Raw genomic sequence first — 15,866 nt, 5'->3', positions numbered from 1 at the left:
ATAGATAGTCCGAGGTCGGTCCTGCAGGCCTTTGTTAGACCTAGGTCTGTATATTAATTGAGTTTACCAATGATGGCCTATCCTTGGAATACACCACCAATGTGTGTTTGGTCAGGGTCCCATCCCCTAAGACCCATCGATTGACACTAAAAAATGAGCCGTGTGGTTTGTCCAGACTTGTACACTAGTCTTATTTAATCCCCACATGCAAGATGCTTAATAAATTTGGTGCATCTTGGGAGATCCTAAGAGCCATTATTGAAGTTTTTACGTTCGCTGGCATAGATTTCAGCTTCAATGGTGCTCGAAAGTTTGTGAAACCTTCAGAATTCTCTATACTTCTGCTTAAATTTGACCGTAAAAAACCATCAGATTTTCGTTGGTCTTGTAAACTTTTCCAGCTTAATAAATATCAACAACACTTCTTCTGAGGTCCTCAGAAATTTCCTTTGTTCAGACGTGCTGTGAAGATCAGACTTTGATAGATCCTTGTTCATTAAAGAGGTATTCCCATGTCCCTTGCTCACCAGTCTTTGCTGCTGCAAAGACTTGTTTCTTCCTGGTTTTCGACGTCAATTGGTGGGCGGGGCTTCATATGCAAAGCCATACTGTCCGACTACCTCCAGTTTAGCTCCGCCCCCACATTAGCGTGTAGCTCCGCCCACCATATAGCGTGATCCTATGGGACAACTGAAGGGGCTGTGATGTCATCAAAGGTCCTATAACACTTGGATTTAGCTTGTTCTATATAGAGTCAGCTAAATCCTAGTGGGCTAAGGGACCAGGTCCTTCTATCCACTAGCTTTTAGCCTGCTCTATATAAGAAAGCTAAATCCTAGTGAGCAGAGGGACCAGGTCCTTTAGCCCACTAGGATTTAGACTGTTTTAAGAAAGCAGCACTCATTTCCCCCCTCCTTTATCTGAGTGCAGGAATCTAGGTCACATGTGTGGTGTAGACACAGTAACAGCTACAGACACAGGCTCGCTCCCGTGCACTTAACCCCTCCTCCCTCCCCCTGAGAGCAGGCAGCTATGTCACTTGACAACATTTGAGCAGATAATCCCAAGGGCCATAGAAACGCAGTGTCAACAATCAAGGGAATAAATTAAGATAGTGGACAAACAAAGCAGTTTTGCTGAAGCAGTGTATTTAGGAAAAGTCTTAAATCCACATTAACAAGCAGTATAGATAGGATCCTTGTTATGGGACAACCCCTTTAAATAAAACAGGTCGCCCATTCACACCTGATTGTCATCCCATTGACTAAGATCACCTGACTCTAAATTCACCTTCAAATTATGTCTGTCCTAAAGGTTCACATACTTTTGCCAGTCACAGTCACAGTGCCAGTTCTATTAATAATGATCGAGTCTAACAAACTTTAATATTTGACAGGCCAATGTATCCCAGCTGGCCTTGATCCTTGCTCTCCCTTCTGCATTAAAAAGTATTGAGTGGGACAGAAATGCGTTGGTGCATTTGAGGGCAATGCGCCACTTTTCTGGCATACCTATCATAGTAAATTGCTTCCATTATGCCAATGGCCAGTGAGACATTTATTAGCAGTCGGGCACTGTGTTATAGTCACATAACCTTCATTGCATTCAGTGTAAACTAGACATTATTGAGAGATGTGTGAAAGTTTAATATTTCCGTCCTGAGCAATCTCCTCATGTGACATGAATATTTCAGCTCTTTTCTGTAAAACTGGATTCCTTTTCCTGCTTTTTACCACACTCTAGTGAAATCTAACACTGAATTGTCATTATTTATTTACCACTTTAATGGGCCAAGTGAATAAATGACTTTAATACTCAGCATACAGAAGGCTGGAAATGATAAGAATAGGTTACTCCCATAATTCAGGTGAGGCGGCCATCTCAAGGACTATTACCTGACAATACGCCCGTTCACTCTGCACCTTCATTCCCCTTCATTCCCCTTATTCCCTCCAGTTGTTAAATGGAGTCTACTACCACTTTTTTTTTAATCCGTACAGTGGCTGCGTCTGCCAGAGCATCAGTATTGGCCTGTGGATGTTGCACATCGGGACCTGTCAGTCTTTATGTTGGCGGCAGCGCTGTCCGGTGACAACAGAATGCGGCGTCAGCTCTGAATTCACTATACCAGTATACCGGTAATGGCCCCTACAACAGTGGTTCAGAAGTGACGGTGGTAGACACTGTATTGGATGCTGTTTCCCCGAAAATAAGTCATACCCCGAAAGTAAGACATAGCAGAGATTTTATTGAATTGCCTAATATAAGGCACCTCCCGAAAGTAAGACATCCCCCAATAATAATAATCTTTCTACGCAAAGATTGTATGAAGAAAAACATTGCAGCTGGCTGAACACTGTGCGCGATGTTCCATGTGCACAGGTATGATGGCTGCTGACGCCGCTGCGATACGTTGTATCCATTATTCCTGCTGCTGTAGGATGAGCTGGGAGATGCCCACTGTGTATAAACTAAGCATTGTATGCGGCGGAGTAGGGTTCACTCTCCCAGCTCATCCCACAGCAGCAGGAACAGTGGATACAACGTACAGTATCACAGCAGCAGCCGACTTTCCTGTGCACATTGAGCACCGCACACAGCATTCAGCGAGCTGCAATGTTTTTCTTCATACAGTCTGCGCAGCAAGCACATCTCAGCGTAGCGCAGTGGTGGCAGCAGCACACAAAAATAAAATAAGACATCCCCTGAAAATAAGACATAGCATATCTTTAGGACCAAAATTTAATATAAGACACTGTCTAATTTTGGGGAAACACATTTTTCTCAGCTGCTACTACATGGTGCTGGAATTACATAACTGAACTGGAAGAGAACATATTAAGATGAGGCCACACATTGCAGAAAAGCTGCGTTATTGTCTGTTGCAGAAATGCAGCTATCCCTGTAGAAAGGCTACATTTTCCCTATAGCCTTATATAGAATGAGAAATACAATGACAAAGCTGTGAATAATGCTCATCTGCATATTGACAATTCAGAGATATCTCAGCAATGGAGGCAGCGATTCATAAGGGGACAATTTTTGATTCAGAGGACCCAAACCTATCTGTATGCAGCGCTGTGTTGATATTCTGGGGATAGACTCCCTTTACATCACTCATGTTGTTCTTTTCTCTCCTTGCAGCAGACTTTAGATGACAAACTACAGTGTTGGCCTAGCAGTTTCTTAGGCCCACCTTCCATTTGCAAATTGCACTGTCACTTACGTGTAAAATATCACCGTGCACAGAACCATTCGACAGAAAGGTCCTAAGAAGTTACTTGTGAATTATTCGGAAGCTGACTTTAAACGCTAGACTTTGGTGGTCTAATAGAGTATCCTAGGACACTCTGTGCTTATAGGTCTAAAAAAAAAAATTAATTGTGCAATACCACCAATGATGTCCCCAATAAGCATATTTGCCTGTTTCTTAAATTCTGTCCCATCTGGCTGAGTTAAAGGGTTATTTCCATGTCAGCCCTTCATGGCCGACATGGGAAAAGCTCTGTCTCCACCACTGCTACTCTGTTCCCATATCTCTCAAAGTTAAAGAAGTTACAGAAACCTCACAGAACAACCAAATTTGGCTAGTTTCTGTAAGGCAGGTTGCAGACAACTGTGCGGCAACCGGCCGGCCAAGAAATAAAAGCATTAAATGAATAGGAGCCACGGAAGCACGAGCTGCAAAATAGGACAGTAGAACCTGTTCTATATTTTGCGGCCCTGACAATCGGCCCGCATACAAGACTGGGAAGCTCACGGTCGTGTGTACAGGCCCATAGAAAAGAATGGGTCAGTGTGCTATCTGTGAGATACACGGATAGCCCACTAACCACGGCCACAGTCGTCTACAACCAGCCTAACTCCCAACCTTGTGGTTGGGAAAAGGAGTTGTATATTCCAATCTCAGGGTGCATTCATACTGAGTAACGCCGGGCGTGTATCACAGCCGTACACGCCGGCATTACGGCAGACTGCCGAACACTTCCCATTCACTTCAATGGGAGCGCTCGTAACAGCGGCGTTTACGAGCGCTCCCATTGAAGTGAATGGGAAGTGTTCGGCAGTCTGCCGTAATGCCGGCGTGTACGGCTGTGATACTCTCCCGGCGTTACTCAGTATGAATGCACCCTTAGTCATATTTGTTTTATACCTTTATGTGCCACCTTAAAATAGTATATTGCTACTTGTTTGTAATCTAAATAGAAGGTTACGTTCAAAACGGCCCTTAGAGAATATGGCAGCAGCACCAGAATATGGCAGCAGCATAGGTTTGCATTAGATTTTAGCTACATATTAGTATTGCTTAGTGTTTCACCACTAGGTGGCATTCATGTGCAGACAGATGGTAAGTGAAAGCTACTCTCACATTTTGTACAGATGAGCCATTTAGCTGCAGGTTGCCTGGCATTGAACCATGTGCTGCAAATGATAAAGCTTTTGATAACAGTAGTTATGCAATACAGAACTGCAGAATAATGCTGTAGATATGCCTACTGTGCCTATTGCTACTGTACCATATCGATTTAGCTTTTATGTGTAAATCACTAGTTTGGTATTCTGGTCACAAATGTACTGTGAACAGAAAAAAATATTGTATGTATTATTAAAATTATGTTAGTAAAATTAAAAGTTACCTAGTACCACATATACTGTATATCTTTGGGGTCTGCACTTTTTACTACTAACTTACCCACTAACCCTGAAGGCTTTATGTACCTCCATGTAAGTGCCACCTTTAGGCCTCATGTACTCGACTGCATTTGCGGTCTACAATTGCAGATAAAAGTACAGACCCATACATTTCAATGGGCCCATACACAAAGGTGGGTTGCATATTAAGAACCACAAATTATGGAGCATGTCCTATACTTGTCTGTATTTGCGACTCAGCCCATTCAATAGAAAGGATGAGTCAGTGAAAACCACAGATGACACCTGCGTACCAATCCAGGTGTTATCTGGGCCAGTTCACTAGCCCCCAGGCTGCACACAGTTATGTGTATGAGGTCTTAGGCTAAGGGTTCTTGTACCTAATAGAAGACCCAGCTTCTAATACATGAAATATCGTTTCCTCAGTTATAATTATAATTTTCTTGGTCATTAATTGGTCATTATTGATTCTATGTAAAATGTAGAATGTATCCCTTGTGAGAAGGTGACAGGCAGAGTGCTGGTATCACGCTATATCCCCCCCAGATTTTTAACTTAGGTGTGGTCCAGTGTGGATCTTAAGTAGGCCTCAGCCCAGATGTGGGTCATAGGCTCATTACTGGACCAAGAAAAGGTTGCAGATCCTGCACTTCAGGGCAGATCCAGAGAGTGAGAGGAGGCATCTGGGTCTGTCCTTTAACCCTGAGTCCTGTGAGATAATATTGTGCTTGTTTTGTTCGTGTGGCTTGTAGTAAGTCACACATATAGTTAGATTATCATTTCTTTCTAGTTAGTCGCTCAGACAAGCAGGATTTAGTTTTGTATTTATAGGCCATAAATACCTGAAACCCCACATTGCAGAAACGCAATGTCTTTGGCTGCTACAGAAAAAAAAAAATGTTTTACAGAATCAACAAAGTGAATGAAATTTACTTCATCCACACGTTGCAGGAAAGAATAAGATGTGGAACAGCCGCAACCTCTAAAATGTGTGCGCTTCAAAAAACATGGCTGGTTACTTTCAGCTACGCAATCGGGAGAAAGTACAGGGAAAATGCATCAAAAGCGCAATGAAATACACTGTGGAAAAAATACATTGTGATTCACCGCTAGTTTTTTCCACAGGGTTTTTAGCTGAGTCTCGCTGTTGAGCCTCATCCTCATCATCTCAATATACTGTGTACTACACTGTAAGGGTGCATTCACACGGAGGAAAATGGTGAGGAATTTGATGTGGAATTTCAGCGCTGAAAAAAAGCCTCCCATTGATTTCAATGGGTTCCTTTTTCTGCTAGCATTGAAGTTAATGGAAGGCTTTTTTTCAGCGCTGAAATTGAGCCCCAAATTCACCGCCATTTTCCTCCATGTGAATGGACACTAAGGCAAAGGCCCCATGTAGGAAAAACCCTGGCGGCAACGCATGAGTTTTGAACTCCAGAGCAGAGGAAATGTGTTCTTTGTAGTGCATCACGCTTCTCTGACAGTCTGATGGACAAGATTGGTTTTAACAAATACCAGGAGATTATTACTTTTTGCTCGACTGCATTGTGTCAAATGTAAAATTTGGTAGAAAGGGATCATGCTATAGCGCTGCTTTTTAGGGATTGGACTGGGCCACTTAATTTCAGTGAAAGGGGGCAACACGGTGGCTCAGTGGTTACCACTGCATCCTTGTAGTGCTGGAGTCCTGGGTTCAAATCCCGCCAGGAACAACAACTGCAAGGAATTTGTATGTTCTCCCATATTTGTGTGGATTTCCTCCCATTCTACAAAGACATACTGATAGGGAAAAGAAAAAAATGTACATTGTGATACCTAAATGGGGCTCATAATCTACATTAAAAAAAAAAAAAAAAAGAGATTCATTGAAAGGAAATTGTAATGTTTTAGCTTTCCAAGAGCGGTTGAGGATGGCCTTTTCTGTTTCAGCATTGCATAAAGCAAGGTTCATAAAGACATAGCTGGGGGAGTTTGGTGCGGAAGAACATGACTGGCCCACCCAGAGCCCTAACCTCAACTGCAACACAGGATGAACAAGAATGGAGCCATCTCATCCAGCAAAAGTGTCTGACCTCACAAATGTTCCTCTGGATGAATGGGAAAAAAATTACCAGACGCCCCAAAAAATCTTGTAGAAACCCTTTCCCAAAGACTGGAATCTGTTTTACGCTAGTTTCACAGAAACAGAAATCATATCCGCTTAAAAATCAGTAACAATAATGGGCTCCTCCAGGTTTCCGCATGGATTCAGGATGAAATTGGCAAAGAGAAAAGTGGGCAGCGTTTTTTGGGTTTTTTTTTTCTGCAGCTCCCTTTCTGGGGCCTCAGCCCTACTGTTTCATTTACTTTACTTACTTTGCTGTTTTGTCAGGCCCGGTTCACATCTGCGTTTGGTATTCCTCTTGGAGATCCCCTGAATGGAATACCGAACATATTAAAAAGCGGAGAGCAATGAAAATTATAGTTTATGGGGTTTGTGTGTTTTCCGCACAGCGTTCGGATCATGCAGAGACAAAAGTACTTCAAGCATTATAGTCCCTGGGATCCATGTGCTTTCATTGCTCACTGCTTTTTAATGCATTCGGTATTCCGTTCAGGGGTCCCCAAGCAGACTCTTTAAATGGAATACCGAAAGCAGATGTGAACTGGACCTCACACTTATTGTAGGATGCATACCCTAGCTGCATAGAATAAAATACGGACATACCGTTATGTGTAATGATTAGAGATGAGCGAACAGTGTTCTATCGAACTCATGTTCGATCGGATATTAGGCTGTTCGGCATGTTCGAATCGAATCGAACACCGCGTGGTAAAGTGCGCCATTACTCGATTCCCCTCCCACCTTCCCTGGCGCCTTTTTTGCTCCAATAACAGCGCAGGGTAGGTGGGACAGGAACTACGACACCGGTGACGTTGAAAAAAGTAGGCAAAACCCATTGGCTGCCGAAAACATGTGACCTCTAATTTAAAAGAACAGCGCCGCCCAGCTTCGCGTCATTCTGAGCTTGCAATTCACCGAGGACGGAGGTTTCCGTCCAGTTAGCTAGGGGTTAGATTCTGGGTAGGCAGGGACAGGCTAGGATAGGAAGGAGAAGACAACCAACAGCTCTTATAAGAGCTAAATTCCAGGGAGAAGCTTGTCAGTGTAACGTGGCACTGACGGGCTCAATCGCCGCAACCCAGCTTTCCCAGGATCCTGAATGGAATACACTGTCAGTGTATTCCCGTATACCCGATATATACCCCCGATACCCGTTCCAACGGTGTGCCCCCCCACCTTCACCCCAGAAATACCCTGCAAGTCCCCTAGCAATAGAATTGGGGCTATATACACCCACTATTTTTGCTACTGCCATATAGTGCCATTGTCTCACTGGGAATTCAAAGAATATATTGGGCTTACATATAACTTCAATTCCAGGGAGAAGCTTGTCAGTGTAACGTGGCACTGACGGGCTCAATCGCCGCAACCCAGCTTTCCCAGGATCCTGAATGGAACACACTGACAGTGTATTCCCGTATACCCCATATATACACCCCAAATCCCCGTTCCAACGGTGTGCCCCCCCACCTTCACCTCAGAAATACCCTGCAAGTCCCCTAGCAATAGAATTGGGGCTATATACACCCACAATTTTTGCTACTGGTATACAGTGCCATTGTCTCACTGGGAATTCAAAGAATATATGGGGGTTATGTGCACCCACAATTTTTAATACTGCTATACAGTGCCATTGTCTGACTGGGAATTCAAAGAATATATGGGGGTTATGTGCACCCACAATTTTTAATACTGGTATATAGTGCCATTGTCTGACTGGGAATTCAAAGAATATATGGGGGTTACGTGCACCCACAATTTTTAATACTGGTATACAGTGCCATTGTCTGACTGGGAATTCAAAGAATATATGGGGGTTATGTGCACCCACAATTTTTAATACTGGTATACAGTGCCATTGTCTGACTGGGAATTCAAAGAATATATTGGGGTGACGTGCACCCACAATTTTTGCTACTGCTATACAGTTCCATTGTCTCACTGGGAATTCAAAGAATATATGGGGGTTATGTGCACCCACAATTTTTAATACTGGTATACAGTGCCATTGTCTGACTGGGAATTCAAAGAATATATGGGGGTTATGTGCACCCACAATTTTTAATACTGGTATATAGTGCCATTGTCTGACTGGGAATTCAAAGAATATATGGGGGTTATGTGCACCCACAATTTTTAATACTGGTATACAGTGCCATTGTCTGACTGGGAATTCAAAGAATATATGGGGGTTACGTGCACCCACAATTTTTAATACTGCTATACAGTTCCTTTGTCTCACTGGGAATTCAAAGAATATATGGGGGTTATGTGCACCCACAATTTTTACTACTGGTATACAGTGCCATTGTCTGACTGGGAATTCAAAGAATATATTGGGGTGACGTGCACCCACAATTTTTGCTACTGCTATACAGTTCCATTGTCTGACTGGGAATTCAAAGAATATATGGGGGTTACGTGCACCCACAATTTTTAATACTGGTATACAGTGCCATTGTCTGACTGGGAATTCAAAGAATATATGGGGGTTACGTGCACCCACAATTTTTAATACTGCTATACAGTTCCTTTGTCTCACTGGGAATTCAAAGAATATATGGGGGTTATGTGCACCCACAATTTTTAATACTGGTATACAGTGCCATTGTCTGACTGGGAATTCAAAGAATATATGGGGGTTATGTGCACCCACAATTTTTAATACTGGTATATAGTGCCATTGTCTGACTGGGAATTCAAAGAATATATGGGGGTTACGTGCACCCACAATTTTTAATACTGGTATACAGTGCCATTGTCTGACTGGGAATTCAAAGAATATATGGGGGTTACGTGCACCCACAATTTTTAATACTGGTATACAGTGCCATTGTCTGACTGGGAATTCAAAGAATATATGGGGGTTATGTGCACCCACAATTTTTAATACTGGTATACAGTGCCATTGTTTGACTGGGAATTCAAAGAATATATGGGGGTTACGTGCACCCACAATTTTTAATACTGCTATACAGTTCCTTTGTCTCACTGGGAATTCAAAGAATATATGGGGGTTATGTGCACCCACAATTTTTAATACTGGTATACAGTGCCATTGTCTGACTGGGAATTCAAAGAATATATGGGGGTTATGTGCACCCACAATTTTTAATACTGGTATACAGTGCCATTGTCTGACTGGGAATTCAAAGAATATATGGGGGTTACGTGCACCCACAATTTTTAATACTGCTATACAGTTCCTTTGTCTCACTGGGAATTCAAAGAATATATGGGGGTTATGTGCACCCACAATTTTTAATACTGGTATACAGTGCCATTGTCTGACTGGGAATTCAAAGAATATATGGGGGTTATGTGCACCCACAATTTTTAATACTGGTATACAGTGCCATTGTCTGACTGGGAATTCAAAGAATATATGGGGGTTATGTGCACCCACAATTTTTACTACTGGTATACAGTGCCATTGTCTGACTGGGAATTCAAAGAATATATTGGGGTGACGTGCACCCACAATTTTTGCTACTGCTATACAGTTCCATTGTCTCACTGGGAATTCAAAGAATATATGGGGGTTATGTGCACCCACAATTTTTAATACTGGTATACAGTGCCATTGTCTGACTGGGAATTCAAAGAATATATGGGGGTTATGTGCACCCACAATTTTTAATACTGGTATATAGTGCCATTGTCTGACTGGGAATTCAAAGAATATATGGGGGTTATGTGCACCCACAATTTTTAATACTGGTATACAGTGCCATTGTCTGACTGGGAATTCAAAGAATATATGGGGGTTATGTGCACCCACAATTTTTAATACTGGTATACAGTGCCATTGTCTGACTGGGAATTCAAAGAATATATGGGGGTTATGTGCACCCACAATTTTTACTACTGGTATACAGTGCCATTGTCTAACTGGGAATTCAAAGAATATATTGGGGTGACGTGCACCCACAATTTTTGCTACTGCTATACAGTTCCATTGTCTCACTGGGAATTCAAAGAATATATGGGGGTTATGTGCACCCACAATTTTTAATACTGGTATACAGTGCCATTGTCTGACTGGGAATTCAAAGAATATATGGGGGTTATGTGCACCCACAATTTTTAATACTGGTATATAGTGCCATTGTCTGACTGGGAATTCAAAGAATATATGGGGGTTACGTGCACCCACAATTTTTAATACTGGTATACAGTGCCATTGTCTGACTGGGAATTCAAAGAATATATGGGGGTTACGTGCACCCACAATTTTTAATACTGGTATACAGTGCCATTGTCTGACTGGGAATTCAAAGAATATATGGGGGTTATGTGCACCCACAATTTTTAATACTGGTATACAGTGCCATTGTTTGACTGGGAATTCAAAGAATATATGGGGGTTACGTGCACCCACAATTTTTAATACTGCTATACAGTTCCTTTGTCTCACTGGGAATTCAAAGAATATATGGGGGTTATGTGCACCCACAATTTTTAATACTGGTATACAGTGCCATTGTCTGACTGGGAATTCAAAGAATATATGGGGGTTATGTGCACCCACAATTTTTAATACTGGTATACAGTGCCATTGTCTGACTGGGAATTCAAAGAATATATGGGGGTTACGTGCACCCACAATTTTTAATACTGCTATACAGTTCCTTTGTCTCACTGGGAATTCAAAGAATATATGGGGGTTATGTGCACCCACAATTTTTAATACTGGTATACAGTGCCATTGTCTGACTGGGAATTCAAAGAATATATGGGGGTTATGTGCACCCACAATTTTTAATACTGGTATACAGTGCCATTGTCTGACTGGGAATTCAAAGAATATATGGGGGTTATGTGCACCCACAATTTTTACTACTGGTATACAGTGCCATTGTCTGACTGGGAATTCAAAGAATATATTGGGGTGACGTGCACCCACAATTTTTGCTACTGCTATACAGTTCCATTGTCTCACTGGGAATTCAAAGAATATATGGGGGTTATGTGCACCCACAATTTTTAATACTGGTATACAGTGCCATTGTCTGACTGGGAATTCAAAGAATATATGGGGGTTATGTGCACCCACAATTTTTAATACTGGTATATAGTGCCATTGTCTGACTGGGAATTCAAAGAATATATGGGGGTTACGTGCACCCACAATTTTTAATACTGGTATACAGTGCCATTGTCTGACTGGGAATTCAAAGAATATATGGGGGTTATGTGCACCCACAATTTTTAATACTGGTATACAGTGCCATTGTCTGACTGGGAATTCAAAGAATATATGGGGGTTATGTGCACCCACAATTTTTACTACTGGTATACAGTGCCATTGTCTGACTGGGAATTCAAAGAATATATTGGGGTGACGTGCACCCACAATTTTTGCTACTGCTATACAGTTCCATTGTCTGACTGGGAATTCAAAGAATATATGGGGGTTATGTGCACCCACAATTTTTAATACTGGTATACAGTGCCATTGTCTGACTGGGAATTCAAAGAATATATGGGGGTTATGTGCACCCACAATTTTTACTACTGGTATACAGTGCCATTGTCTGACTGGGAATTCAAAGAATATATTGGGGTGACGTGCACCCACAATTTTTGCTACTGCTATACAGTTCCATTGTCTCACTGGGAATTCAAAGAATATATGGGGGTTATGTGCACCCACAATTTTTAATACTGGTATACAGTGCCATTGTCTGACTGGGAATTCAAAGAATATATGGGGGTTATGTGCACCCACAATTTTTAATACTGGTATACAGTGCCATTGTTTGACTGGGAATTCAAAGAATATATGGGGGTTACGTGCACCCACAATTTTTAATACTGCTATACAGTTCCTTTGTCTCACTGGGAATTCAAAGAATATATGGGGGTTATGTGCACCCACAATTTTTACTACTGGTATACAGTGCCATTGTCTGACTGGGAATTCAAAGAATATATTGGGGTGACGTGCACCCACAATTTTTGCTACTGCTATACAGTTCCATTGTCTGACTGGGAATTCAAAGAATATATGGGGGTTATGTGCACCCACAATTTTTAATACTGGTATACAGTGCCATTGTCTGACTGGGAATTCAAAGAATATATGGGGGTTATGTGCACCCACAATTTTTACTACTGGTATACAGTGCCATTGTCTGACTGGGAATTCAAAGAATATATTGGGGTGACGTGCACCCACAATTTTTGCTACTGCTATACAGTTCCATTGTCTCACTGGGAATTCAAAGAATATATGGGGGTTATGTGCACCCACAATTTTTAATACTGGTATATAGTGCCATTGTCTGACTGGGAATTCAAAGAATATATGGGGGTTACGTGCACCCACAATTTTTAATACTGGTATACAGTGCCATTGTCTGACTGGGAATTCAAAGAATATATGGGGGTTATGTGCACCCACAATTTTTAATACTGGTATACAGTGCCATTGTCTGACTGGGAATTCAAAGAATATATGGGGGTTATGTGCACCCACAATTTTTACTACTGGTATACAGTGCCATTGTCTGACTGGGAATTCAAAGAATATATTGGGGTGACGTGCACCCACAATTTTTGCTACTGCTATACAGTTCCATTGTCTGACTGGGAATTCAAAGAATATATGGGGGTTATGTGCACCCACAATTTTTAATACTGGTATACAGTGCCATTGTCTGACTGGGAATTCAAAGAATATATGGGGGTTATGTGCACCCACAATTTTTACTACTGGTATACAGTGCCATTGTCTGACTGGGAATTCAAAGAATATATTGGGGTGACGTGCACCCACAATTTTTGCTACTGCTATACAGTTCCATTGTCTCACTGGGAATTCAAAGAATATATGGGGGTTATGTGCACCCACAATTTTTAATACTGGTATACAGTGCCATTGTCTGACTGGGAATTCAAAGAATATATGGGGGTTATGTGCACCCACAATTTTTAATACTGGTATACAGTGCCATTGTTTGACTGGGAATTCAAAGAATATATGGGGGTTACGTGCACCCACAATTTTTAATACTGCTATACAGTTCCTTTGTCTCACTGGGAATTCAAAGAATATATGGGGGTTATGTGCACCCACAATTTTTACTACTGGTATACAGTGCCATTGTCTGACTGGGAATTCAAAGAATATATTGGGGTGACGTGCACCCACAATTTTTGCTACTGCTATACAGTTCCATTGTCTGACTGGGAATTCAAAGAATATATGGGGGTTATGTGCACCCACAATTTTTAATACTGGTATACAGTGCCATTGTCTGACTGGGAATTCAAAGAATATATGGGGGTTATGTGCACCCACAATTTTTACTACTGGTATACAGTGCCATTGTCTGACTGGGAATTCAAAGAATATATTGGGGTGACGTGCACCCACAATTTTTGCTACTGCTATACAGTTCCATTGTCTCACTGGGAATTCAAAGAATATATGGGGGTTATGTGCACCCACAATTTTTAATACTGGTATACAGTGCCATTGTCTGACTGGGAATTCAAAGAATATATGGGGGTTATGTGCACCCACAATTTTTAATACTGGTATACAGTGCCATTGTCTGACTGGGAATTCAAAGAATATATGGGGGTTATGTGCACCCACAATTTTTACTACTGGTATACAGTGCCATTGTCTGACTGGGAATTCAAAGAATATATGGGGGTTATGTGCACCCACAATTTTTACTACTGGTATACAGTGCCATTGTCTGACTGGGAATTCAAAGAATATATGGGGGTTATGTGCACCCACAATTTTTAATACTGGTATACAGTGCCATTGTCTGACTGGGAATTCAAAGAATATATGGGGGTTATGTGCACCCACAATTTTTAATACTGGTATACAGTGCCATTGTCTCACTGGGAATTCCACAAATAATTTGGGGATTCATTCACCCTACATCTCAGGCTCTTGCCATATTCACCCAGGTTGTCAGTGCTGCACCAGCTCGTTCCCAGACAGCTCGGCCCGAAAAACGCGTTACCTATATAGAGGATTTGGACAATGAAGACAACATGTTCTAAATCTAATGTCTGCACCTTCTCCAGAATTAAAATAAAGGCAGCGTTTAACTTTCAAATAGCACTGCACAAAGGAAGAGCTTATCAGCTTGTCTCATGACATGCTACTGAAAAGTTTCATTTGTGTATCTTAATGTAAATATAGTTGTATAAGCTTTTTGGGTTTTAGGCACTGCCAAGTTATTTATTACCACCCACTCCCTTATAATGATGATGACGCCAAAGTCACTGTGGGTGTTCAGAGCTCACAGCTTTGGGTGACATTTGTCTTGCTCTCTGTCGGTACCAGCTGTCTTTTTGGATACCGTAAAGTTATGTTGACTTTATTAACAGCTATAGAAGCTTTAGCCAGGTTGTGACGGTGTGTAACCCTAACAACACTAAGTGGGATACACATTAATAGTCAGTCTATGTACGCTAAACGTATCACTGAAGTAATTTTTTTTCCCTCTCCCCTAATATAAGAAAGGAACAGACATTAGACCTAGACCGGGGTTCGAGGCTTGAAAAAATCCAGTATTATTTGTTCTTCATGATGTGAAATATGTGTTGAAAAGCAACCCAAGATGAAGTCAGCCATGTGTGCCAGTGTGTTACTTGGCATGCCTTTGCTGGCCCCAACTGTAAGGGTCACTCTCCATTTCCTCCATTTTCCACTCCCCTTCACACCATTTGTGGTGAAGCAATGGGATGCACTGAAGTGCACCCTCTAGCCTCGTGTGGGATAGGGACATCAGATGCCACTCCAACCCCCTCGTCTTCCTCCGCCAGCCAACGGTGCGAAGATGAGAGGAGTGTGCTCTGAATGTTTTCTGCCTAGCAGAGGCTAGTTCTCACTTACGAAAATGGCCCCACTTTGACCTGTATATCAGGCACAATGGTGTAGGTTTCAAAGAAACATGGCACCAACAAGTTGGAAAACGTGGGCCATGCGTGGACCGTGTTTGAGTCTGGCAAGCTCCAGATCTGCTACCAGGTTCCAGCCATTATCACAGGCGCAAAAATGCCAGGCCCCAGGTGTAGCAGGGAAAAAAAAATGCCATCTCAGCCAGGATGGCATCCCTGACCTCGGAGGCACTGT

This window comes from Leptodactylus fuscus, chromosome 7 (assembly GCF_031893055.1).
Source record: "Leptodactylus fuscus isolate aLepFus1 chromosome 7, aLepFus1.hap2, whole genome shotgun sequence".
Taxonomy (NCBI): domain Eukaryota; kingdom Metazoa; phylum Chordata; class Amphibia; order Anura; family Leptodactylidae; genus Leptodactylus; species Leptodactylus fuscus.
Note: the sequence above shows the minus strand (reverse complement) of the source record.